Source organism: Petaurus breviceps, unplaced genomic scaffold, assembly GCF_028583685.1.
Source record: "Petaurus breviceps papuanus isolate PSGF00001 unplaced genomic scaffold, PetGlider_PUasm1.0 226, whole genome shotgun sequence".
In the NCBI taxonomy this organism is placed as follows: domain Eukaryota; kingdom Metazoa; phylum Chordata; class Mammalia; order Diprotodontia; family Petauridae; genus Petaurus; species Petaurus breviceps.
In genome coordinates, this window is record NW_027185890.1 from 5,121,352 (window position 1) to 5,147,715 (window position 26,364).

Below are 26,364 nucleotides of genomic sequence, written 5' to 3' on the forward strand. Positions count from 1 at the left end.
GAGAGGCTATAGCCATTATTCATGAGACATTACACTGATTTTTTTCCTTTTTTTATGGGTGCATAGAATTATAGCAATCAAGCTGTCAATCTGGTATCCCCTATTCTTCCTACAAGACCAGTCAGCATTCTTTCTCAGTCAAAACTGCCTTTGACGACAACTTTTATCAATTGATTATCAAGCATTTATTATACACCTGCTGTATTTTCAGAAGCAACTCATTTCAGGCAATATATGGCAACTTACATCCAATATAGCTAATGATAGCTAGGTAGCAGGATAGCTAGCTAACTAGCTAGATTAGAGATAGAGGTAGAGATTTATAGATATCCTTCTATTCAGGTGCCATTTGAACAGTGGCTAGAGCTTCTCTGGAAAGATTGAAGATGAGAGGAAGAATATTAGTAGAAAGAGGACGGACTTAAAGTAGATTATATTAAATAACTGAAGAGACAGTATTACATATATAGAGTTAGGAGGGGAAAATCTCAATTTATAAAAAAAATGGAAAAATATATAAATCCAATTCTCATAAACTTAAAGGGATTAAACAATCCAATAAAATGAAAAAAGACAGAGATTGGATAAGCAAACAAAATACCAAAACATTTTGCTTATAAAAATATTTAAAAACAAAAAATATACACAATATAAATAGAGAGCTGAGAAAAAAACATTCTATGCATCTGATGAATTTTAAAAAGGCAGGAATTGCAATCATGCTCTCACACACCACAAAAGCAAATATTTACAGCAGAAAGAGGGAGAGAACTTCTCAATCCCTTTCAATTTTCCTTTTCTATTCTATTATTCCTTTTATTAATATGAAAGGACATATGAAAATAAACATATACCCGAATACCTTAGCATCTAAAATAATAAAGGAAAAATTAACTAAACCACAATAAGATATAATTGATAATACAATAATGGCAAGGGATTTCAATATCCTTCTCTCAGTGTTTCATAAAAGTAATAGAAATGTAATATTCCTGAAAGTTTTCATTTTGGGATCTCCTTTAGCAGGTGATTGGTAGGCTCTTTCTATTTCTGTTTTGACTTCCATTTTGAACACATTGGGGCAATTTTCCTTTATAATTTCTTGAAGTATGAAGTCTAGGTTCATTTTTTGAACATGGCTTTCAGGTAGTCCAAGAATTCTTAAATTACCTCCCCTCAATTTATTTTCCAAGTTACCTGTCTTTCCAATGAGATATTTTACATTTTCTTCTTCTTTTCTCATCCTTTTGACTTTTTTTTTTACTTTTGACAATTTTATTGTTTCTTAACGTCTCATAGAGTCATTAGCTTCTACTTGGTCAATGTTAATTTTTAAGGAATTATTTTCTTCAATGACATTTCATCTTTTTTATCCCATTCCATTAATTCTGCTTCTTTTGGAATTATTCTTCTCAGTGAGATTTTGTACCTCTTTTACCATTTGGACAATTCTGTTTTTTTAAGGAGTTCTTTTCTTTGGTGAAGTTTTGTACTTTTTTCACCAAACTTTTCATTCTTTCTCTTTTTTTTTTCAATTTTCCTTCATCACTCTGCTTTTCAAAAACAATTTTTCTCTTTTTTTCTCTCTATTTCTTTGGCTATGCCAGGAATTCTTATTGGGCTTGTGTTTATTTTTCATTTTTCATTGAGACTTTGCTTATAGATATTTTCACATCACTGTTTTCTCCTGAATTTGTGCATTGAGTTTCCTTGTAACCATAGCAACTTTTTTATGGTCATATTCTTTTTCTTTGCTTTTTCATTTTCTGATCTTATTTCTTGACTTTTAATCTTATAGTTGGTGCCTACTCACTTGGTTGGGGGGATGGATCATGATTCCAAGATTAAGATTTTTTTCTTTTCTTTTTTTTTTAAAGCAATTGGGGTTAAGTAACTTACTCAAGGTTACACAGCCAGTTATTTTTGTATGGGTGCCAACTATCTGAGGCCAGAACTAATCCCGGGTCTCTCGATGCTGGGGCCGATGCTCTTACTGTGCCACCTGGCCGCCCCCAAAAAGACTTTTTTTGGGGGGAGGGCAATTGGGGTTAAGTGACTTGCCCAAGGTCACATAGTTAGTTTTTGTGTTAAGTGTCTGAGAACGGATTTGAACTCAGGTCCTCCTGACTCCAAGGCTGGTGCTCTATTCACTGCCAGATTTTTTCACAATGCTGTTTTCACAGTTAGTTATGGGAGTCTGCAAATTTTCAGCTCTTTTAAGGTGATGTGATCCAGGGAGAAGTGTGATCACTGCTTTCCTTGTCTGTACTCGGGTACAGAAATCCTTGTTCTCTTGCAATGGCAAGTACTAACATTCCTCTCAACCCTGAAACTGCTACCAGTGCCCCTCCTCCCTTGTAACTACAAGTGCTCCTCTGGAAATGGATAACAGGCAATGAAGTTACCAAACAATGCCTAGTCTTATTCCCAGTGCCAACACAAGGAACCTCTGTAATCTTTTTATGACCAGTTATCTACTCCTCTTACCATTTCTAGGTGGTAAGATTTTCTGAAAATGTAGCTGCTGCTGTCACAGTCACTTCCAAATCCCAGTGGTGGTGTTGCTAGCAAGAGTGCTCTGGGTCAGCCCTCCCTCCTTACCACAGACCTCTTCTTCAAACCTCTGAATGGTCTTGGGATGGAAAAAAATAGCTCACCTTGACCTTTTGTTGGGAGGAATTTGATTTTACATACAATTTTAAAGTCGCTTGGAAGATTATGTTGGGAGTGTTCAGCTGCAATGTTCTTTCTACTCCACCATCTTGGCTTTGTCCTCCATCTACAGAAATGTAATCAAAAGGGAAAATATAGAATTGAACAAATTAATGAAATGGACTTAATGAAATCCAAAATAATGAACAGATTAAATAACTAATAATATGATTCTGTGAGAGTTAAAAATCATGAAATAACATCAAAATTTCTGGGATGTAAATAAAGCAGTTCTCATGGAAAAAATCACACCCTTACAAAAATGCATTAAAAATACAGAAAAAGAAAGGATCAAGGAACTTAATATGTAGTTGAAAAATGGAAAGCCTACAGATAAAGAAACTTAAAAGAGAATTATATAATCTGTACATAAAAACTAATTCTTTGAAATAACTAAAAATGATAACAATAATAATGATGATAATAATAGTCATAAGAATGATAAACCTTTACCCAATTTGATTTGTAAAAGATGAAAGAAAATAACTAGCAAGGAAACAACATGAAATCCACACCAAAACCTGAGGAAATAAAAAGAATTATCAGAACCTACTATGTACAGTTTTAAGATAACAAAACTTAGAACACAGAAAGAGGAATACTTAAAAAAAAAAAAAAGGTTGCAGTAGGAAACAAAATCTTAGTCCTGATAGATTCCCAAAAGAATTCTATCAAATGTTTAAAGAACAATTAATTCCAATACTATGTAAATTATTTTCAAAAATTATGGAAGAATGTACCCTATCAAATCACTTTTATGAGACAAATAGATTGCTAATACCTCAATCAGGGAACTAGACTGATATCATTAATGAATACTGATGCAAAATTTTAAAATAAAATAGACTACAATGACTCATCCAAGAAAGCATTCATCATGGCCAAATATGCCAGGGATGCGAGGATGGTTCAACATTAGGAAAACAACATAAATAATCATTAAAGACAAACAATCAAATATATGTTTAATATACAAGTATATAATATGGTTATGTTCATAGATATGGAAAATGCCTTTGACAAAACACAACTAATTTATGCTAAAAATCTGACAAAATATTGGCATAAAAGGGTATTTTTAATATCAAAAATAATATTCATGTAAAACCAAAAGTTAGCACCATATGCAATAGGAATACTTTGGACTTTTCCAATATATATAGGAATAAACCAAGAATGCCCATTCTCCTTATTTGATATAGTTCTTGAAGTGTTACTAATAGCAATAATATAAGTTAAAGAAATTCAAGTTGAATTTCATACAATTGAACAAATTGTGGAGAAAGTAGTGCTAAAAGACTTGTGGCATCTTCTAAAACATAATGTTAAAGAATAGATGCATATGTCTTTGTGTGTATATATATATGTATGTATGTATTATGTGTCACATAGAAGTTTTACAAAAATCAACCATGTATTAGGGCAAAGAAATAGTGTAAACAAATGTAAAAAGGCAGAAATAGCAAAAATATCATTTATAGAATATAGCACAATAAAAAGCATATTAAGTTCAGGGACAAGAAACAAAAGTCAGAGACTCAAAAGGAGACTCTGATCAATAGGGGATAAAACTGTCCCTGCTTTCGGATAACACAATTATTTACTTTAAAAAATTCTAGGAGGTGTCTAGGTGGCACAGTGAATAGAGCACCGGCCCTAAAATCAGGAGGACCTGAGTTCAAATCAGGCCTCAGACACTTAACACTTACTAGCCATGTGACCTTGGGCAAGTCACTTAATCCCAATTGCCCCGCCTTCCCCCCTCCAAAAAGCAAAACAAAAAATTCTAGGGAATCAGCAAAGATATTGAGATAAATAATTTCGGTAAAGTTGTAGGTAACAAATAAACATGCAGAAATCACCAGGATTTCTATATCTAAATTTATATTCAAAATTCTATATCCATATTATAAGTCAAAGAGACAATATAAAAAGAAGTTACAAGTAACTACAAGATATATAAAATACCTGGGGATAAATCTACTAAGAGACAGAAAATACTTGTATAGATTAAATTACAATATGTTCCTTTAAGTAATTTTATTTAATTGAAAAGCTAGAGGAATAATCAGTGTTTAAAGATGGGTCATATATGACAACACTGTCAAAGTAAATTACTAATGCTATACCAACAAAATCATAAAAGAGATACTTTGTATAACTTGATAAAATAATTTCCAGTACTCAAACTATATTATAAAACAGTAATCATTAATGCCATCTAGAATTAGTTAAAAAATAGAAAAGTAAATCAATGGTACAAACTAGATGAGGGCCAATCAGAATCCAAGGAAAGAAATCAATAATCCAGTGAACTGGATGAATAAACCATATGAACTAGAAAACATAAATTATGTAAGAAAGAATTTGTTTTTAATAAATATTGTTGGAAAACTGGAAAGAAGTCTGGGAGAAACATGTACACATGTGTGTGTGGTATGTGTGCATACATACATATATGACTAAAAGCTATTTCCCTATACATAGATAGTCAAAGGATATGTGCAAACAGTTCTCAAAAGTAGAATTGCTGGGGTGGCCAGGTAGCAAAGCAAGTAAGAGCACCGGCTCCAGGGTCCGAATGACCTGGGGATCGAATCCGGGCTCAAACACTTAGCACCCACCCAGAAACACCTGGCCGTGTAACCTTGAGCAAGTTATTTAATCCCAATTGCTTAGGAGAGGCCAAATGACTCAGCAAGTAAAGAGAACCGGCTCCAGTGTCAGGATGACCTGGGGATCAAATCCAGGCTCAGATACTTAGCACCACACACAGAAATAACTGGCCGTGTAACATTGATCAAGTTACTTAACCCCAATTGCTTAAAAAAAAAAAAAGTAGATTTGCAAACTATTAACAATCATATGAAAGAGTGCTCCAAATTATTACTAATTAGAGAAATGCAAAAACAACTCAAAGTTTTTACCTCACTCTCTAATGGCAAACATGAAAAAAGATGGGAATGTTCAATACTGGAGGCACTGTGGGAAGATATGCACATCAGTGCATTGTTTTTTTTTTTCCTTTTTCAAATGATTTATTAACTTCTGGTTTACATCATTCATTTCCTCCAGATTTTGAGTTACAAATTTTCTCCCCGTTTTTCCCCTACCCACTGCCCCAAAATAGCAGTGCCATAGGATATCCCCTCCTCCAATCTGTTCTCTTCCGTATTTTCTCCTATACCACTTTCGACTTTTCCAGTAGGACAGGATGGATCTCTATGCCCCAGTGCCTGTATATCTTATTTCCCAATTATGAGTAAAACAGTATTAATAATAGTATATATATATAAAACATTTGATTTTAAAACTTTGAATTCCAGATTCATTCCCTTCCTCCCTTGTTACCCATGCTTACTGGGAAGATAAGCAGTTCAGCATAGGTTGTACAGGTGTAGCTAATGCAAAACATTAACACAGTAGATATATTGTAAAAGACTGACTATATTTCCCTCCCTCCTATTCTACCTCCCACTTGTTCTATTCTCTACTTTGATCCTGTCCCTTTTCAAAAGTGGGTACTTCCAACTTCCCTCCCACCCCAGCCTGCCCTCCCTTCCATCATCCCCCCTCTCATCCCCTTCCCCCCTAATCTCCTGTATGGTGAGATACCCTATTTAGTGTGTATTTCATTCCCTCCCCAAGCCAAATTCAATGAGAATAAGGTGGACCTATTCCCTTTTGCCTTCCTATTCTTCCCCTCCATTGTAACCATTTTCCCTTGCCCCTTCTATAAGAGATAGATTACCCCATTCTATCTATACCCATCACCTCTCATTATATTCTTCTCTCACCTCTTATTTTCACCTTTTAAGTATCATATATTCACATATGTATTCATATGCCCATATATAGACACACACACACATATATATATATTCTCTTCAACTATTTTCATTCTGAAAAAAGTTTCATCAGTTACAATTATTGTTTTTCTATGTAGGAATGTTAATAGTTCAACTTTGATAAGTTCCTTATGATTTCTTTTCCCTGTTTACCTTCTCATGCTTCTCTTGCTTCTTGTATCTGAATGTCAAATTTTCTGTTCATCTCTGGTTTTTTCATCAGGAATGCTTGAAAGTCCTCTATTCCAGGGGGTGGAGCCAAGATGGCAGAGTAGAAGCAGGACCTTCCCCAATCCATGTAAAAAGGGGACTCTAAACAAACTTTGGAGCTACAGAACCCACAAAATGACACAAAGAAGCTAACCTCCCACTGAGAACAACCCGGCAGGCTGGCAGGAATCAGGAAGCCCAGTGCTGTGAAAGCCCAGCCCAACCCCACGCCAAGGCTTTAGCCCCAGGGTGGGACTGACCAGCCGCCAGCCAGAGGGACTACAGATCAGCAGCAGCGGTGGCCGTTTCCAGATATATCAACACATAGATGCGAAGGACAAAGTGAGAGGTCAGTGCAGTCTGGACTTTGGGACCAGTAAGGGGGAGTGCATGGCTTTTACACCCAGGGCAAGAAGGGGCTGAGATGCCAGCACAGCCAGCCAGTGCCATGTGGCAGCTTCAGCTCCTGGCCTACAGAGGGTAGGGGAACCAAGCACGAATCTGAGGGGTAATCACTCTTGCTTTAACCTGCTTGGATCTGGATCGCAGTCTAAGGGTGTAGGTCCTGGGGTATGTATCCAGCTTGCCAGAGCATGTGGAGACCTCAGAGAGAGTATCCAATCCAATACCTCTGGCAGCTGAGAAAACCCCAGCGTTTGGGACAAAAGCTGCCCTGTCTGGTGGCAGAGTCCTACTGTGGCAAAAAGCCCAAAAGTCAAGTCATTGAGTGGCAAAATGAGCAGGCAAAAGAAACAAAGTAGGCAGAAGATTCCAACATTACACTCCTATTTTGGGGACAAAAAGGAGCAAAGCATGGAAAAAGAGGAAAACAGTGAAGTCAGAACTCCTGCATCAAAAGCTTCAAAGGAAAATACAAGCTGGTTACAGGCCATAGAGGACCTTAAGAAGCAGATAAGAGAAGTGGAGGAAAAATTGGGAAGAGAAATGAGAACAATGCAAGAAAATTATGAAATGAGAGTCAACAGCCTGAGGAAAATAAAACCTTAAAAAACAGACTGACTCAAATGGCAAAGGAGGCTCAAAAAGGCAATGAGGAGAAGAATGCCTTAAAAAGCCAAATTTGCCAGATGGAAAAAGAATCTCAAAAGCTCAATGAGGAGAATCATTGCTTCAGAATTAGATTGGAGCAAATGGAAGCTAATGACTTTATGAGAAATCAAGATGCTGTTAAACAGATGCAAAAAAATGAAAGAACAGAAGGCAATGTGAAAAAACTCATGGGAAAAACCATTGACCTGGAAAATAGATCCAGGAGAGATAATTTTAAAATTATTGGACTACCTGAAAGCCATGACCAAAGTAAGAACCTAGAAATCATCCTCCAAAAAATTCTCAAAGAAAACTGCCCTGATGTTTTAGTACCAGGGGGCAAAAAAATCCACCAATTTTTTGGTGAAAGAATTGGTTGAAAGAATCCACCGATCACCTCCTGAAAAAGATCCCAAAAAGAAAACTCCTAGGAATATTATAGCCAGGTTCTGTAATTACCAGAATAAGGAGTGAATATTACAAGCAGCCAGGAAGAAACAATTTGAATATTGTGGAAACACAATCAGGATAACCCAGCATCTGGCATCTTTTACACTGAAGGATTGAAGGGCTTGGAATATGATATTCTGGAGGTCAAAGGAGCTGGGATTAAAACCAAGAGTCTCCTACCAAGCAAAACTGAGTATCATGTTTCAGGGGGAAATATGGTCATTCAGTGGAATAGAGGACTTTCAAGCATTCTTGCTGAAAAAAACAGAGTTCAATAGAAAATTTGACATTCAGATACAAGAAGCAAGAGAAGCATGAGAAGGTAAACAGGGAAAAGGAATCATAAGGAACTTATCAAAGTTGAACTATTACATTCCTACATGGAAAAACAATAATTGTAACTGATGAAACTTTTCTCAGTAGTTGAAGGCATTAGAAATTATATATATGAGGGTATATGGGCATATGAATACATATGTGAATGTGTGTATATATTTATAGGTATACATAGATAGAGGGCACAGGACCAATTTAACAGGAAGGGATGATACTTAAAAGGGGAAATTAAGAGGTGAGAGAGGAATATAATGAGAGGAGATGGGGAGAGACAGATTGGGATAAACTATCTCATAAAGAAGAGGCAAGGGAAAATGGTTACAATGGAGGGGAAGAATAGGAAGGTAAAAGGGAATGGGTCAACCTTATTCCCATTGAATTTGGCTTGAGGAGGGAGTGAAATACATACTAAATAGGGTATCTCATCCTCCAGGAGAGTGGGGGTGGGAGAAGGGGATGAGAGGGAGGATGATGGAAGGGAAGACAAGCTGGGGGGGAGGGAAGTTGGAAGCACCCACTTTTGAAAAGGGACGGGATCAAAGTAGAGAATAGAACAAGTGGGAGGTGGAATAGGAGGGAGGGAAATATAGTCAGTCTTTTACAACATATCTACTATATTATTGTTTTGCATTAGCCACACATGTACAACTTATACTGAACTGCTTATTTTCCCAGTAAGGGTGGGTGACAAAGAAGGAAGGGAATGAATCTGGAATTGAAAGTTTTAAAATCAAATATTCAAATATATATATATATATATATATATATGTGTGTGTGTGTGTGTGTGTGTGTGTGTGTGTGTGTACCTATTATTAATACCATCTTACATGTAATTGAGAAATAAGATATACAGGCACTGAGGCATAGAGACCCACTGGAAAAGTTGAAAGGGGTATGGGAGAAAATATGGGAGAGAGCAGATAGGAGGAGGGGATATCCTGTGGGACTGCTATTTTGGGGCGGTGGGTAGGGGAAAAATGGGGAGAAAATTTGTAACTCAAAATCTGGCGGAAACAAATGATGTAAATCAGAAGTTAATAAAGCATTAAAAAAAAAAAAGAAAGTCCTCTATTCCACTGAATGACCATATTTTCCCCTGAAACATGATACTCAGTTTTGCTGGGTAGGTGATTTTTGGTTTTAATCCCAGCTTCTTTAACCTCTGGAATATCACATTCCAAGCCCTTCATCCCTCAGTGTAGAAGCTGCCAGATCCTGGGTTATCCTGATTGTGTTTCCACAATATTCAAATTGTTTCTTCCTGGCTGCTTGTAATTTTATCTCCTTGATGTGGGAATTCCGGAACCTGGCTATAATATTCCTAGAATTTTTCTTCTTGGGATCTTTTTCAGGAGGTGATTGGTGGATTCTTTCAACCTCTATTTTGCCCTTTGGTTCTAAAACATCACGGCAATTTCCCTTGAGGATTTTTTGGAGGATGATTTCTCGGTTCTTTCTTTGATCATGGCTTTCAGGTAATCCAATAATTTTAAAATTATCTCTCCTGGATCTATTTTCCAGGTCAGTGGTTTTTCCCATGAGATATTTCACATTGCCTTCTATTCTTTCATTTGTTTGCATCTGTTTAATACCATCTTGATTTCTCATAAAGTCATTAGCTTCCAATCTAATTCTGAAAGACTGATTCTCCTCAGTGAGCTTTTGAGATTCTTTTTCTATCTGGCAAATTTGGCTTTTTAAGGCATTCTTCTCCTCATAGCCTTTTTGAGCCTCTTTTGCCATTTGAGTTAGTCTATTTTTTAAGGTGTTATTTTCCTCAGTCAGGCTGTTGACTCTCATTTCATAATTTTCTTGCATTGTTCTCATTTCTCTTCCCAATTTTTCCTCCACTTCTCTTATCTGCTTCTTAAGGTCCTCTCTGGCCTTTAACCAGATAATATTTTCCTTTGAAGCTTTTGGCGCAGGAGTTCTGACTTCACTCTCTTCCTCATGTTCCATGCTTTGATCCTTTTTGTCCCCAAAATAGGAGTCTAATGCTGAGTTCTTCTTTTTGCTTTGTTTCCTTTGCCTGTTTCCATTGCCAGTCACTTAATTGACTTTTGGATGTTTTGCCACAGTAGGACTCTGCTACCAGACAGGGGAGCTTCATCACAAATGCTGGGGTTGTCTCAGCAGCCGGAGGTATTAGTTAGGTGCCCTTGCTGAAGTCTCCACACATTCTGGCAAGCTGGACACACACACCACGACCCCCACCCTAGACCGCAATCCAGATCCAAGCAGGTTAAAGCAAGAGTGATTATCCCTCACACTGTTCATTTGGTCTTCCTACACTGTGCAGGCCAGAAGCTGAAGATGCCACGTGGAGGTGGCTGCACAACCATGGCTCCTCAGGGGCTTCTCTCCCTGAGGGCAAAAGCTGACGCACTCCCAACTAGTGGGTCCCAAAGTACACACTGCACCGACCTCTCACTTTGTCCTTAAAATCTATGTGTTGATAATTCTGGATTGCCACAGCTGCTGCTGATCTCTAGTCCCTCCAGCCAGAGGCTGGTCAGGACCACCCTGGGGCTAAAACCTTGGTGTGGAGCTGGGCTCAGCTCCCAGAGCCCTGTGCTGGCCAATTCCTGCTGGCCTGCCGGGCTGTCAGTGGGAGGTTAGCTTCTCTGTGTCAGTTTGTGGGTTCTGTAGCTCCAAAGTTTGTTCAGAGTTCTCTTTTACATCAATTGGGGAAGGTGGGAGCCTGAACCATGAGGAGGACCTGCTTCTACTCTGCCATCTTGACTCTGCTCTCAGTGCATTGTTAATAGAATTGTAAATCAGATTGTGAACTCCCTGAAGGCTGGGATTATTGGTTTCCTTTTTCTGTATCCTCAATGCTTAGCACATTGCCTGATACTTAGTAGGTGCTTAATAAATGCCTATTGACTAACTTACATCCATTTTGGAAAGAAAGTCAGAATTATTTTTAAAAGTCATTAAAATATTAATACTGTTTTAGCTATACATTTCATTATTGGGCTTATATCACTACAGAAGTGATTGTAAAGAAAAAAAGTTCCCATAATATTCTAAAATATTTATTGCAATACTTTTTGTGATAGCAAAAAAACTGGAAACAATGTAGATATTCATCAACTGAGGGATGGCTAAACAAAGTATGCTATATGGATATAATGGAATGTTACTTTCTGTAAGAAATGATGAATGTGGTGAACACAGATGAATGTGATGAAAAGATCTACATGAATTGATGCATAATGAAGTAAGAAAAAACCAGAAAGAAATATACATAATGACTACAAGAGTGTAAACAAAGAGAACAAACCTTTTTTAGAAAAATTAACAAGTGAATTTTATTTGTTTTGTGGGAGAATATCTTCTAAAGTCTAGGGTTGAAAACTGCTCTGGAAATTTTTTGCTACTATAAAAAAAGGCTACCATACAAAATTTTGTATATAAAGACCCTTTTCCTCTTTCTTTGATCTTTTCGAGGCATTGACAAAGTAGTTAGTAGTCTAATAGACTTCATATATCTGCTTTCAACTTGACTCATTTCTTGCCTAATTGTCTTTAAGTTATGTCACAATCATTGTACTGTACAATAAAGTATATCATGATTATCTTATCCCACTCGACTCCCCTCTTGGACTGTTTAACCCTAGACTTTAAAAGATATTGAATGCAATCTGAGAAAATAAAACACACTACTAAAGACCAAAGAGCAAAAACTGCCTAGAATAGTTAAGTACAGTTTCAATCAGGTACCTGGCTCAGATGTGTCCATAGGACTGAATCTGTGGCTTTGAAAAAAAAGTATGACAATAGGTCAAGTATTTTTATCAAAGACCACATCTTAAGTTATGTCTTGTGCAAACAGTACAGGAAATAATTTATTTTGCTCTTTGCGTACTATAGCAGCAGGATTTTAATCTTGACAGTTACATATCATCTTTCCTCCTGCTGTGCTAAAGCTATGGTGGTAGGAGTGTAGACAGTAATAAGAAAAAGAATACATTTTTACTCTAACAGTCTGGAAGAATATTAAATTAGTTGACTTAAGTGTATTTATGGTTACTTTAGTAGGGAAAAAAAAATTGACCAGAATGAAGACAAGAGTTTGCTAACTGTTCTTTTCCCCCAATTAATTTGTATTTATTGAGTTATGTACTACTATAAATAGTATGTGTTATTGGGCAGCATATTTCACTTTCTACATGTATAATCTAAGGGTAAAGCTTAATGGCTTTTGACTATCATATCTGTTCCAAGAAAATAATTTGAAATTTAAATTCTGGGAAATGCAGTCATCACATACACATTGCAATGCCTCCTTGTTTGTTCTATTTATAAAAATCCATAGTGGTAATCAGTGTTGATAAATGAAAATGTCTGGCTAAAAGCATATGCTGTCATTGAAATTAATAAAAGTAAATCATCAGCCATTATATGTTGTTTGTAAATCACTTACTTTATTCAGCCCCACACTATAATTGAGTCCTTCTCCAAGCTGCTTGTTCTATGCAGTGCACATTGATTGAACCAGGGCCTGGTTAGATTCATCACTGAGATATTTTGACTCATTTCCTGGCTTAAATTGCCATCTTACTTTTGTATCTGATTAAAAACAAATTTAAGTACAAAAATTTTTTTTCTTTTATAGAGGTTAGCACACAGTACTGTAGAAAGTATTCTGATTGTGGAGTCTGAGGACCTGGGTTCAAATTCTACTGATATTTATTATCTACTTGACCTTTGTACTGGTCACAAATTTCTTGGGTCTCAATTTTCTCATCTGGAAAATGGACAAATTAAACTAGGGGCCTGCGAAATCCTTTATAATTACAAAGTCTATGCTTCTATGATTCATTTAAAAAATGATTAAATTAGGGAAGGTGAAGAAATTCCTTGCTAAGAACATATATATATTGAGAAGACCCTAAATATAGAGTTTCCCTTCTAGTCATAGAAAGCCTCCACCCTTCTAATGGCCCACTACAGAACTATGCCCTGGGCTTTTGGACTCTCTCCCATGATCCTGAAAATGAATATTTGTACTGAGCTTTTACTTTTTAACAGATCTTTATCATATCTGCTCACTCCTGATGTGACAATCTTCACTAAAATGTATTGTTTTCTGTGGTGACTAGGTTTGCTTTAAAAACATATTAATTAAAAATAATTGATAAGCATTTCTTTTTTCTTCCTCGCCTTCCCCTTGAGGAAAAAAAAAAGGAAAACCCTTATAAAATATGAATAGTCAAACAAAACAATTTCCCATACTGACCATGTCTATAATGCCTGTCTCTTTCTGCATTTTGAGTCCATTGGCTCTGTCAGGAATCAGGTAATATTAATAACATTATGTTTCCCATAACTTTTCTGATATTTGTCTTCTTTATTGCTAGGTTTTTTCCCCTATTTTTGTTCATTTAAAGACTTATAAAATATCTTTAAAAAAAAACCAAAATGGTGTAAATGAAGAGGCTAGCATTTTAATTTTTCCCTTTTAAAAAAATATTCCTCTTATTTTATCTATTTTGGAAAATGCCGCATTACCAAGAGGGAGAGAAGACAGTCATGCCCCAAGGATTCTGAGGTGAAAATGAACAATCCTCCAATGAGTAAAGGAGAAAAAGCAGATGACATTAGCAATGATGGAAGAATAGTTAACATAAAGGCAGATGGAAATGTAAGAAAGGAACATTGTTAGAATTACTGAAATGGATGTAAAAAAGTAGTATTTTAAAATTTTAATTATTAACTTATTTCATATCTCCCCTTTACTAGAAACTTCTCCAGAACACTGCCAGCAAATAACCTAGGTGCTGCTGCCTGGTTCTTGTTTGCCCTTATTTCCTGAAGTCTGCCCTGATCTGATCTCTGGATCTCTTCAGATATGTTTACTATGATCTCCTAATCTCTGTTGGTCATGTAGATATTATCAGGGGAAACCAAGGAATTTCCCTCCAGGCTATTCAGTGGTTACATTTCTCTCCATAGAGCTCATAGCTCACAAACGGCCATGTCAGGATTCTTGGCTTCAGAGACTGGTGCCCCAGGCTCACTGTTCAAATACCTTTGTATGGCCAGAGACTCAAAGTAAGTCTCCAGGCACAGTGATATACATTGAAAGTACAGTTTCTGGCCTGGCCTGGCCTGGCCTGCAGTAGGACATGTAGTACTGGATCTATTGTTGATGGAGTCACTGGAACCTCACCAAGTCCTTTCTGTCTCCCTTTAACCTAGTTCAATACCGCTTCCCCAGGAGGTACAGCTTCCACTTATCAAGAACTTAATTGTCACTCAATTTATTCTCAACTGCCAGATACAATAATTTAATCATCCATGATTATTAGCAACTAGTTTTAGTTACCAGCCCCATCCTGGTAAAGCTGCGTTGTCAGAAGCATCTAAAATATGCATGCTTTTGAGGCCTGCCTATCCCTTTCCTCAGTTCCAGAGAAGGGGTATGGTACTAATTGACAATCATTGTCTTACTCACTTGAGCTATATCATGTTGCTTGAGGCTGTAACCACAAGATACAGATAAGAAAACAACCAGTTATGGGGGAAAATAGTCAGACTAGATATTATCATTGCATAAATCAGAACCTCAGGTGTTTTAATTCAACTGATAAAAAAAACCCCAAAACACTAAATTAAGCAAAACCAATTTGAAATACCTATGACAAAATGAATTAATGCATGAAAAGGGTTTATTAAGAGCTTTCTATCCTCCAATCTCTTTGCTGGAATGGATTTTCCTCCCCTCTCTTTGCAACCTTTGACGGCCAGCATTCTTTAGTTCTACTTTGGGTCCACTGTAGTTTAGGGCACACAGACTGGGTTCCACAGTAAACCTTATCATATAGGAAACTTGGAAGTACAAATTACATACAGTTATCTCATAAGCTTAATTCCCAATGTTAGCTTTGCAAAAGTTAGAAGTCCTGAACAAGTCCCTCCAGACAAGTGCTGTTGTCAATCCTCTGATATGTTACCTCCTCTAATAGGTTCTGACTTCTTATTTAGTCAAATTCTGATAAATTTAAAGGTCTTTTGGGGGAATATTGTATTTCAAGTTCTCCACTCCTTAAGTGGTAGCTTCCTGACCATGGTTCCTTAGTACTTTAACCTGGAAACTGGATTTTGGGCATGACATTCCTGGGAATTTTGGGGGTTCTTTTTGGGAAGAACCCTGTATCTTCTTTCTGTGTTTGTCTTCTTGTTCTAATAAGTCTGGAAAGTTTTCTCTCACGATTTCTTGAAACATTATTAATATATTATCAATAAATATTATATTCAGGTCCTTTCTCTAGCTTAGCTTGGTCATAACTTCCATGTAATTCCATGACTTAAATTATCTCTCCTCAGTCTATTTTCCAGGTTATTTGTTTTTGATAAGACAAACCATATATTTCTTTGATTAAAAAATGTTTTGATTTTGTTTTAATATTTCTTATTGTCTCATGGATCCATTAAATTATGTTTAGTCCATTCCAATTTTTTAAGGAGCATTTTTACTTAGATGAGGTTTTATGCCTCTTATGTTAAACTGTTAGTTATCCTAAGTCTTTCTTCCATAATTTATTCCTTCTCAAATTTGTTACACGTGGATTTACATGTGAATTTTAGTGCTCCAATTTCATTTATACTGTTATGTAAAATATTTTTAAAAATTTCTTTATTTTTTTTAAGCATTCTAATTTATTTTGTGGGCAATCTGAGTTTTTCTTTAAGGCTTTGCTTGTAGGTATTTTGGGTTATTATCTTATTCTGGGTTTAGCTCTTAGCACAATTCTTAGCTCCTTATCATGGGAGTCTTTTTAAAGTTTATTCATTATTCTAGCCTAATCTCCTAGATTGGGACTTTGTGTTAAGGTGAGGATCTGTACCATTCTATCAGGTTTTTCTTTGGTACTAGTTTGTATTCCTGGGGTTCTGTTGCTGCAGGTTCCCCATCCTTGCAACATCCTGTCAGTCCTAGCTGGAAGGTTCTGAAAGTTGAAAGCCATAGAGCAGTCAGTTTACTCCTGGTCTGGTCCTAGGTTCTGAATCTGCGATCTCACTCTGAAATCAAAGCAAGAGAGCTTCAGGTCAACCCCTGCTCCTTAGATAATGAGGTTACTTTACTGTATGATGAATTTGCATTTTAGAATAGAAAAAAAAAATGACCCACTATTGTTTATCCTTAGATTTCTAGATCTTTGATCAGTCTGGCGTTCTTTAATTTTTTTTAAAAGAAGTTGTGTGGGTATTAGCTTCTTTCAATTCTACCATCTTCACTTATCTCCCAGAAATATTGTTTTATAAAAACTGCTAAAAACTATAAGAAACAGTTTTTAGATAAGAATTGAGCAGTTGGCTTGCTAAAAGGTGCATAAAATGAATGTTTGCTTAAATAAAGGATTAATCACCTTGTACAGGATGTAAGGTGTTACCTTTTTTGTGTGTGAACAGTTTGGTGATTAAAAGAGAGAGGAAAATACTTTTTATATATTAAAAACCTTTATAAAATATAAATGTGAATATTACAGTCAGTTTTCTGACTGAGAAATAGTTGGAGCTGCAGGCATTTTGGTTACTCATTTGATCATTTTCATGTAAATTTTTAAAAATGTATAAGTGGTTAAAGCATAAACTTATAAATCAGATAACTATTTATTTATCCATTCATTCATTCATTTATTTATTTTTTTATTTATTTATTGCCTTTTGGAGGGCATTTGGGGTTAACTAACTTGCCCAAGGTTACACGGCTAGTGTTTTTTGTGTGGGTGTTAGGTGTCTGATGTTGGAACCGAACTTAGGTCCTCCTGACTCTGGGGCCGGTGCATTACTCACTGCGCCACCTAGCCGCCCCACCAGATAACTATTTTAAAAACAAAAATGATTCATTAAAACCTGCTGGTTTTATAACTAATAGAAATGGGGAGTTCATGAGTTTTTACTTCATAGAGGAAAGGAATCACTGAGTTCTGCCCGACTAAGACTTGAGTCATTTAAAGTCTTGAAGACTCTGGGGGTTAAGGACTTGGCAAGAAGTGAAGAACCAACAGGAGAGAGAAGAATTCACCAGGGGTAGGAAAGCACCCTCTGATAGAGCTGTGTGAAGAAACGAGCTGGAGAAGACGGCAGCTTACAGGGAGGCTTCGGTTGATAAGTTTCTGTTCACATGGATAAAGGAAAAAGTTCTTTGGAAGACAGATGAATTACCCTCTAAGGCCACCTACATTTGGGGAGAGGTAAAACGTCTTTGAGATGTCTTGCTTTCTACAGAACACTGTAATAGGGGCGGCCAGGTAGCACAGGGAGTAAGAGCACCGGCTCCAGTGTCAGAACGACCTGGAGATAGAATCCCGGGCTCAGACACTTAGCACCCACCCAGAAACACCTGGCCGTGTAACCTTGAGCAAGTTACTTAACCCCAATTGCTTTAAAAAAAAAAAAAAAAGAACACTGTAATAGCATGCACCCTAGCATACCCAGGATGGTTGCTAGCATAGGTTCTTTGATCTGCTTTACTAAAGGAAAGCAATTTTAAAGGGTTCAACAATCTTTTATTAAATATGTGTGTATGTATATATATATATATGTGTGTGTGTGTGTGTGTGTGTGTATGTATGTATGTGTGTGTGTGTGTGTGTGTATACACAGACACACATAATTCAGGGGAAAAAGTCAGCACCCTGAACTTCAGAAAATACACACAAAACTTACAAGCAGACATAAAATACAGACAGAGAAAATGTCTAACCATTACATACATAGTTACCAGAGAGAGAAGCACCAACATCTGGGTTTTCAAAGCTGAGGAGCTCAATGCCTACCCAGAGTCTCATCTGGCCAATCGCACAACTCTTCCCATACGTGAGCCCTAAAGCATAACCTCACCTCAGAGTATATATACTCTTCTTCAGGCTCTTTGTGACCTACTGCCTTATTACAAAGTCACAAATTATGTGGGTCTTCCTGAAAAAAAAAAACCCTCCTCCCAATCAAGCCCCTCCTGTTGGGTTCCACTTGAGACCCATTAAGGGGCAGGGAAGATTTTCAAATTCCCTTACCATTACAAACACACTGGTGTGAAAAAAAAATACTGAATTTGCAGCTGACTTGTGGCTGGAAAATTAGTTGAGTGGATGCTGAAGAGTATTAGTAAGTGGACATCTTTGCATATCCTAGACAGAGTTTTGCAAATTTTGCTTTAAAGGGGGGTACTGCCAGCCAATATAATAGCATAATACTTTCTCAATGCCCTTTTAAGAGTGATCATGAGTTCAAAGAGCTTGTTAATATTTCATTAATTAGAGAATAAAAAAGAAGAGGATTTATGTAGCAGAAAAGTGCCAAAGACCAGGAAGAAAATAAGGGAGGAAAGATGGTATAAGCATTCCTTAAGTGCATACTTAATGTCTGGCATTGTGCTAAACACTTTACTACTATGATTTGTTTTGCTCCTTGCAATGGCTCTGCAAGGTAGATACTATTATTATTATTCTCATTTTGCTGCTAAGGAAATTGAAACAGAGAAGTTAATGACTTATTTAGGTTAATATAACTAGTAGTAGGTATCTGAGGCTGAATTTGAACTCAGATCTATCTTCCTGACTCCAGGAACACTATGCTTCTTAACTGTCTCATATAGTGCTGAAGCAACTTCTTATGGTTTGAATGTTTACAAATGGACCAATGATGTCAAGGCCTGAAGTTTAGAGGTAAAAGTTACTCAGAGCAAATAGGTTTTCTCACCCAGATACTGCCTTGCTAGGAATTTTCTTTTAAATAAGTACCCACTCTCCCTCACAGATACTGTGTGCATCGGTTGGGGGAATGTGACCTAGGTTTATGTATAGAAATGATATACTGATTATTCTTGCCTTTGCTTTATAATGAGTTGTTGTTGTTCAGCCACTTCAGTCCAGTTCGATTCCTCATGACCCCATGTGGGGTTTTCTTTCTTAGGAAAGATACTGGAGTGGTTGAGAGAAAAAAGAGCAAAACAGTGCACAGCAGAGAACAAAAAAAAAAACTTTCTAGGAAGCAAAGAAAGGATGGACAACTCTGAACACAATGTGTAGTGTTTGTTATGTAGGCTTTCTTGAAATGGAAATTTATTGCTGTATATTTTGAATCCTCTCTTACACTCTGGTGTGCACATGACAATGTTTTTTTTTTTTCTTTTCTAATTTTGTATTTAAGTTTATAATATGTTTCTTTTTCTTTTCTTATCATGTATATAAGTTTTAGTATTTAAGTTTAAAATAAATTAATATTAAAAAAAAAAGATACTGGAGTGCTTTGCCATTTCCTTCTCCAGCCTGTTTTACAGATGGGGAACTGAGTCAAACAGGATTAGGTCATTTGCCCAGGGTCACACAGGTAGTGTCTGAGGCCAGATTTTTGAACTCAGAAAGATTAGTCATCTTGAGTTCAGGGACAAAAGTCTATATATCCACTGTATCACTTAGCTGCCTTTTATAATGAGTACCTATGATTTATTATTATTGATTTGCCTTATTTTTTAAACAAGTTTTAGCCAGTCTACTAAAGAATACTTTTGAATAGTTTACTTTTAACTGGTCTGTTCTGGCAAGCTTCTAAAGATATCAGAATCACCTGGATCAATGATAGCCAGTATAAATTACCTATAGGACTTCCCACATGCTGTACTCAATTTGATGTTGTTGCCACTGTAGTGATGTACACTAGTTTTGGCCAACTTAGTGTATTATTCAATCTCTGATTTCCTATAAAGTCAGACAGTTGTTGGATTTGACTTATTGTTATGAAAATGTTTACATTTGAGATTAATAGTGACATCTTTGTGAATGGCAGTTTTGTGTAAACAGAAGCACACTAGTGAGAAATCTACCCTTTAAGGCACACTAGGCAAGTGTTGAAGAAGGACATGGATTTACTTCTTTGAATTTTGTAATTTAAAGTGTTGTCTATCTTTACTCAAAGGAATGAAAAGGAATCCATATAAATACATACATACACAATTTTATATGTAGCCCTAATCTGCCTTCACCTCCCCATGTGCCAGGGACCTCTGTGTCATAGCTGCCCCCTCAGCAAGATACCCCCCAAAAAGGGAGGGGATGGAATTAAACTACATCCAATCATAGGAAGATTTGGGACTTAGTTGAAAATTGGTATTGTTGGATTATCAAATGTTGGGAAATCTACATTCTTCAATGTCCCAACAAAGAGCCAGGCAGCAGCAGAAAACTTCCCATTCTTCACTATTGAGCCTAAAGAGAGTCAAGTACCCATATGTAATGTAATGCCAAAAGAAAGGCAACTTCCCAAGGTTCAGAATACCAGCATAGGTGCTCTCCATTTTATTCAGTAACAAACCCAGGACAGAGAAGATCAAAACATGACATCATTCAAAATACAGCATTTACTAAGTGTGATTAAATAATCTCCAAGGACTACCCCACCCCAGGACCTTCCAATCATTCAATCAATTACAAAGTCTCAGTTCTAAATACTTCTCCACCCCTAGGCTATACCTTCATTTAGTCCACCACAAAGCCCCTCTTCTCAAATGGAGATTAGTTTCCAAACATAAGTAAAGTACCTTCATTTGTTCAATCACAGAGCACAGAAAGGTCAAAAGTTCCCCACCCCTGGATCACAATTCAATCTACCCCAGAGTTACATCAAGTTTAAACACAGCACTTAATACCCAAATGGAGGTCTTTTCTTCATCTTGACAGGAGGCAAGTTCTCAGCAATCTTAGTTCCTGGGGAGACAAGGCTTAGCAAAGCCACAAGATACATTGCCAGTCCCTTCATGAATTTATCCTCTGTCTGTAGAACAGTCCTAGAACCCCTGAACACATTAGCAAAGCCCTCTCCCAGGATTTCTGTAAACATACAACAAGAAAATCCTTCTTCAGGGCTTCTGAACCAACAGAAAGGCTCCCAGACTGCTGCAACAACAGCACTGTCCTTCACCAGTGGACAGTATTCACTCTGTCTGCAGGACAGTCTCCAGACCCCTGCAACAACAGCACTGTCCTTCACCAGTGGACAGTATTCACTCTCTGTCTGCAGGACAGTCTCAGGGCTTCTTAGTGAACAGCCAGGTTCCAGGACTTCTTCAACAAAAGGACTGTCTTTCACCATGGACAAATCTGGCAAAAGAACATCAAAACAGACAGAGGAAGTACCAGCAAAACAGCCATGTCTCCTCAGTCCTTGGCAGCTCAGGGGGCAGGTCTCAAAAGTCCAGGGCAATTCAAAGCGGCCCCCAGCAATTCTCTTAGTCTCTCTTTCTCCACGAGGTGCTGCTTCCAAAAAGATCTTCCGCCTCTCTCTTGTCTCTCCAAATCTACGTCACCAGCTCCTCCCAGTTCAGGACTTTCTTTTCACATCAAAAAGTCCATCCCACAGGTGGGATTAACAAGCTCTGGGTTTTAACACAATCAATTTGAAAACCAAGCCAATACAGGGGAATCTTTAATTGTCATTACTATCACACCATACTAGATGATAGATTTGATTTTTTGTGCCAATATCACAAACCTCTGGTATGGCTAGGTGGCACAGTGAGTAAAGTGCCAGCCATGGAGTCAGGAGGACCCGAGTTTGGTTCTGGCCTCAGACACTTAGCACCCACCCAGAAACACCTGGCCGTGTAACCTTGAGCAAGTTACTTAACCCCAATTGCCCTCCAAAAGGCAAAAAAAAAAAAAAAGTATCACACACCTCCAAGCAAAGTTCCAGCCTTTTTGAATGTAGTTGATACTGCTGGCCTTGTGAAAACAGCTCATGCTGGACAGGGGCTAGGAAATGCCTTTTTGTCTCACATAAGTGCCTGCGATAGCATCTTTCAGTAATGCAATCATTTGAAGATGATGACATCACTCACACTGAAGGAAGCGTAGATCTTGTTCGAGATAGAGAAATAATCAATGAAGAGCTTTGACTTAAAGATGAGGAAATGACCATGCCCATAATAAACTAGAAAAGGTGGCTGTGAGAGGAGACAAGAAATTACAACCTGAATATGACATAATGTGCAAAATAAAAACTTGGGTTATAGATGAAAAGAAACCTGTAGGCTTCTGTCATGATTAGGAGATTGAAGTGTTGAATAAATACTTGTTTCTGACTTCAGAACCAATGATCTACTTGGTTAACCTTTCAGAAAGGGACTACGTTAGAAAGAAAAACAAATGGTTGATAAAAATCAAAGAGTGGGTAGGCAAACATGACCCAGGTGCCTTGGTCATTCCTTTGAGTGTGGCCTTGGAACCCAAGTTGCAAGAAATGAGTGCTGAGGAGAAACAGAGGTATCTGGAAGAAAACACGATACAAAGTGCTTTGCCAAAGATCATTAAGGCTGGATATGCAGCACTCCAAACTAGAATATGTTTTCACTGCAGGCCCAGAAGAAGTATGTACATGGACCATCAGGAAAGTGATGAAGGCTCCTCAGGCAGCAGGAAAGATTCACACTGATTTTGAAAAGGTATTTATGGGGCGGCCAAGTAGCACAGCGAGTAAGAGCACCAGCCCCAGAGTCGGGATGACCTGGGATCGAATCCAGGCTCAGACACTTAGCACCCACCCAGAAACACCTGGCCGTGTAACCTTGAGCAAGTTACTTAACCCCAATTGCTTAGGGGTGGCCAGGTGGCAGTGAGTAAGAGCACCGGCCCCAGAGTCAGGATGACCTGGGATTGAATCTAGGCTCAGATACTTAGCACCACACCCAGAAATAACTGGCCATGTAACCTTAAGCAAGTTACTTAACCCCAATTGCTTAAAAAAAAAAAAAAAGGTATTCATTATGGCTGAAGTAATGAAATATGATGACTTTAAAGAAGAAGGTTCAGAAAATGCTGTTAAGGCTGCTGGGAAATACGGACAACAAGGTAGAAATCACATAGTTGAAGATGGAGATATTATCTTCTTTAAATTTAATACACCTCAACAACCTAATAAGAAATGAATTTTAAATATTGTTCATTGCTCAGAAATAAACAATGCTATTTCAAAGAAAAAAAGGAAAAAAAATGTGGATACTTGCTGTATCTTATTGTTGTTCCTAGCTGATATAAAGAATATCCTTTAATAAATTTCTTTTGGACAGGTCAATCTCATGCATGGGCTTCCTTTTTGCCTCCTTTGTGTTCCAAGTGATGGCTGGATGGGCTGGGCAGGTTAACAGAAGGGATCTGAGATTCTAACACAGGAGTATCAGGGCTGATGGCACCATCTAGTGACGGGTGGAGAACTTGCAGCTCTGAGGCCACATGTGGCCCTCTAGGTCCTCAGATGTGGCACTTTGACTGAATTCAAACTTCACAGAACAAATCCCGTTTAAAAAAAAAGGATTTGTTCTGCAGGACTTGAACTTAGTCAAAGGGCATTATACAAGGACCTCGAAACCAAATGTGGCCTCAAGGCCGCAGGTTCCCCATTCCTGAATTTCAACCCCCACATTATGCAGATAACAAAAAGGCTGCAGAGAAATAATTAAAACACCTTTGTCAAGTGCAGGTAGCTAGTTTGGGAAAGAGTCAGAGCTTCTCTGTATAGTTCTTCTGAATGCAAGTCTACTTTTCAATAGTTAGCATGGTGATCATAGATATTGCTGTTTTTAAAGTTTTTTTTAATGTTTTATTTATGCCTTCTCTTTTTTTTTTTATCACCTATGTACTTTCCCCCTCTTCCCTCTTGCCTAATCCAGATACAATAAATCTTCTCATGTAGCAAAGAAAAACAGTTAAGTAAAGCCAACCTAAAAGATTATCTGTCTGAAAAAATATATAATAGTCCTCATTTCTGGTCTCACACATCTTTAAAGAAAGGAGAAGGATATATTTATTATTTGGTTGAATGAAAGGTATTTATGGGTTATTTTAAAAACACAAGAATATATTCCTTTGATGTAAGACAAGAGGGAAGTTGGTCATCACACATTGTGGCGCTTACAGTGTACACTGTTCTGGTTCTGCTCAATTCACTCTGCATCAGTTCATTCAAGTCTTTCCAAGTTTTTCTGAAGTCTGCCTGCTCACCATTTCTAATAGCACAATAGTATTCCATTACATTCATATACTATAACTTGTTTAGCCATTCCCCAATTGATGGACATCCTCTCAATTTCCAATTCTTTGCCACCACAAAAAGAGCTGCTATAAATATTTTTGTACATGTGGTTCCTTTTCCCATTTGTATGATCTCTTTGGGATACAGACCTAGAAGTGGTATTGCTGGGTCAAAGGGTATGTACATTTTTATAACCCTTTGGGCATAATTCTAAATTGCTCTCCAGAATGGTTGAATGAGTTCACAACTCCACCAATAGTGTATTAGTGTCTCAATTTGCCCATATCCTCTCCAATATTTATCATTTTCCTCTTTTCTCATGTTAGCCAATCCAATAGATGTGATGTGGTATTTTAGAGTTGTTATTTCCATTTCTCTAATTAATTGTGACTTAGAGCATTTTTATATGATTATAGACAGTTTTAATTTCTTCCTCTGAAAACTGCCTATTCATATCCTTTGACCATTTATGAATTGGGGAATGGCTTGTATTCTTAGAAATTTGACTCGATTCTCTATATATTTTAGAAATGATGCCTTTATCAGAGACACTGGTTGTAAAAATTCTTTCCCAGTTTTCTGCTCCCCTCCTAATCTTAGTTGCATTGGTTTTGTTGGTACAAAACCTTTTCAATTTAATGCAATCAACATTATCCATTTTGCATTTCATAATGTTCTCTATCTCTTGTTTGGTCATAAATTCTTCTGTTGTCCATAAATCTGACAGGTAAACTATTCCTTGCTCTCCCAATTTGCTTATAGTACCAACCTTGATAACTAAATTGTGTACCCATTTTGACTATTTTGGTATATGGTAGATATTGGTTTCTGCCTGATTTCTACAATATCATTTTCCAGTTTTCTCAGCCATTTTAGTCAAAATAATGAGTACTTATACCAGAAGCTGGAGTCTTTGGGTTTATCAAACAGTAGATTAATATGGTCATTGACTACTGTGTCTTATGTGGGTAATTTATTCCACTGATCCCTCACTCTATTTCTTAGCCAGTACTAAGTACTTTTGATGATAAGATCTGGTGTGGCTAGGCCACTTTCCCTAGCATTTCTTTTGATTAAATCCCTTGATATTCTGGACTTTTTGTTCTTCCAGTATAGCAATTCTTCACAGCAGCAAAGAACTGGAAATTACAGGAATATCAATCAACTGGGGAATGGTAAACAAATTATTGCATATGAATGTAATGGAATTCTTTTGTATTATAAAAAATGGTAAAATGAAGTTTTAGAGAAACTTGGGAAGACTTATTGGTTGTTTGATTGGTTGTTGTCCTTCTCAAAGAGGAGCAAAATGACATCACTATGTCATTTTAGTCAAGTTACAGTGTGTCTGACTGATCACACCAAAACAAGCTTATAATGCTCAACCACAGGTCAGACACAAATAGTGCATGTGAATATTGGGGATGGCGTCTCTAAACTTGTGCCTGTCATGTTTCTTTTTAGAGGGCACACCATGCTAGGCAGTCCTATGCCTAGCCTAGTCCTCATGTCACCCTTTCTAAAGTTCTTAAGAGAGACCTTGTGTAGCAGCAAGCACCCCAAGCGTCCTCAGGGTTTGCCGCCACCACAGGTTCTTGGATCTGCTTTGTTAAAGGAAAGCAACTCAAAATGGGTTAACAAGCTTACTTTAATCAGTCAGACATATATCGTTTACCTTGTTCAGGGGAAAAAGGTCAGCACCCCAAACTTCAAAATATACAGA

The 26,364-nt window shown here is 37.2% G+C and overlaps 1 pseudogene; it reads left to right on the forward strand.

The window, feature by feature from the left end:
• The first annotated feature begins 20,607 nt into the window (after nucleotides 1-20,607).
• On the forward strand, nucleotides 20,608-23,597 carry LOC138166817 (obg-like ATPase 1; annotated as a pseudogene).
• The last annotated feature ends 2,767 nt before the right edge of the window (nucleotides 23,598-26,364 follow it).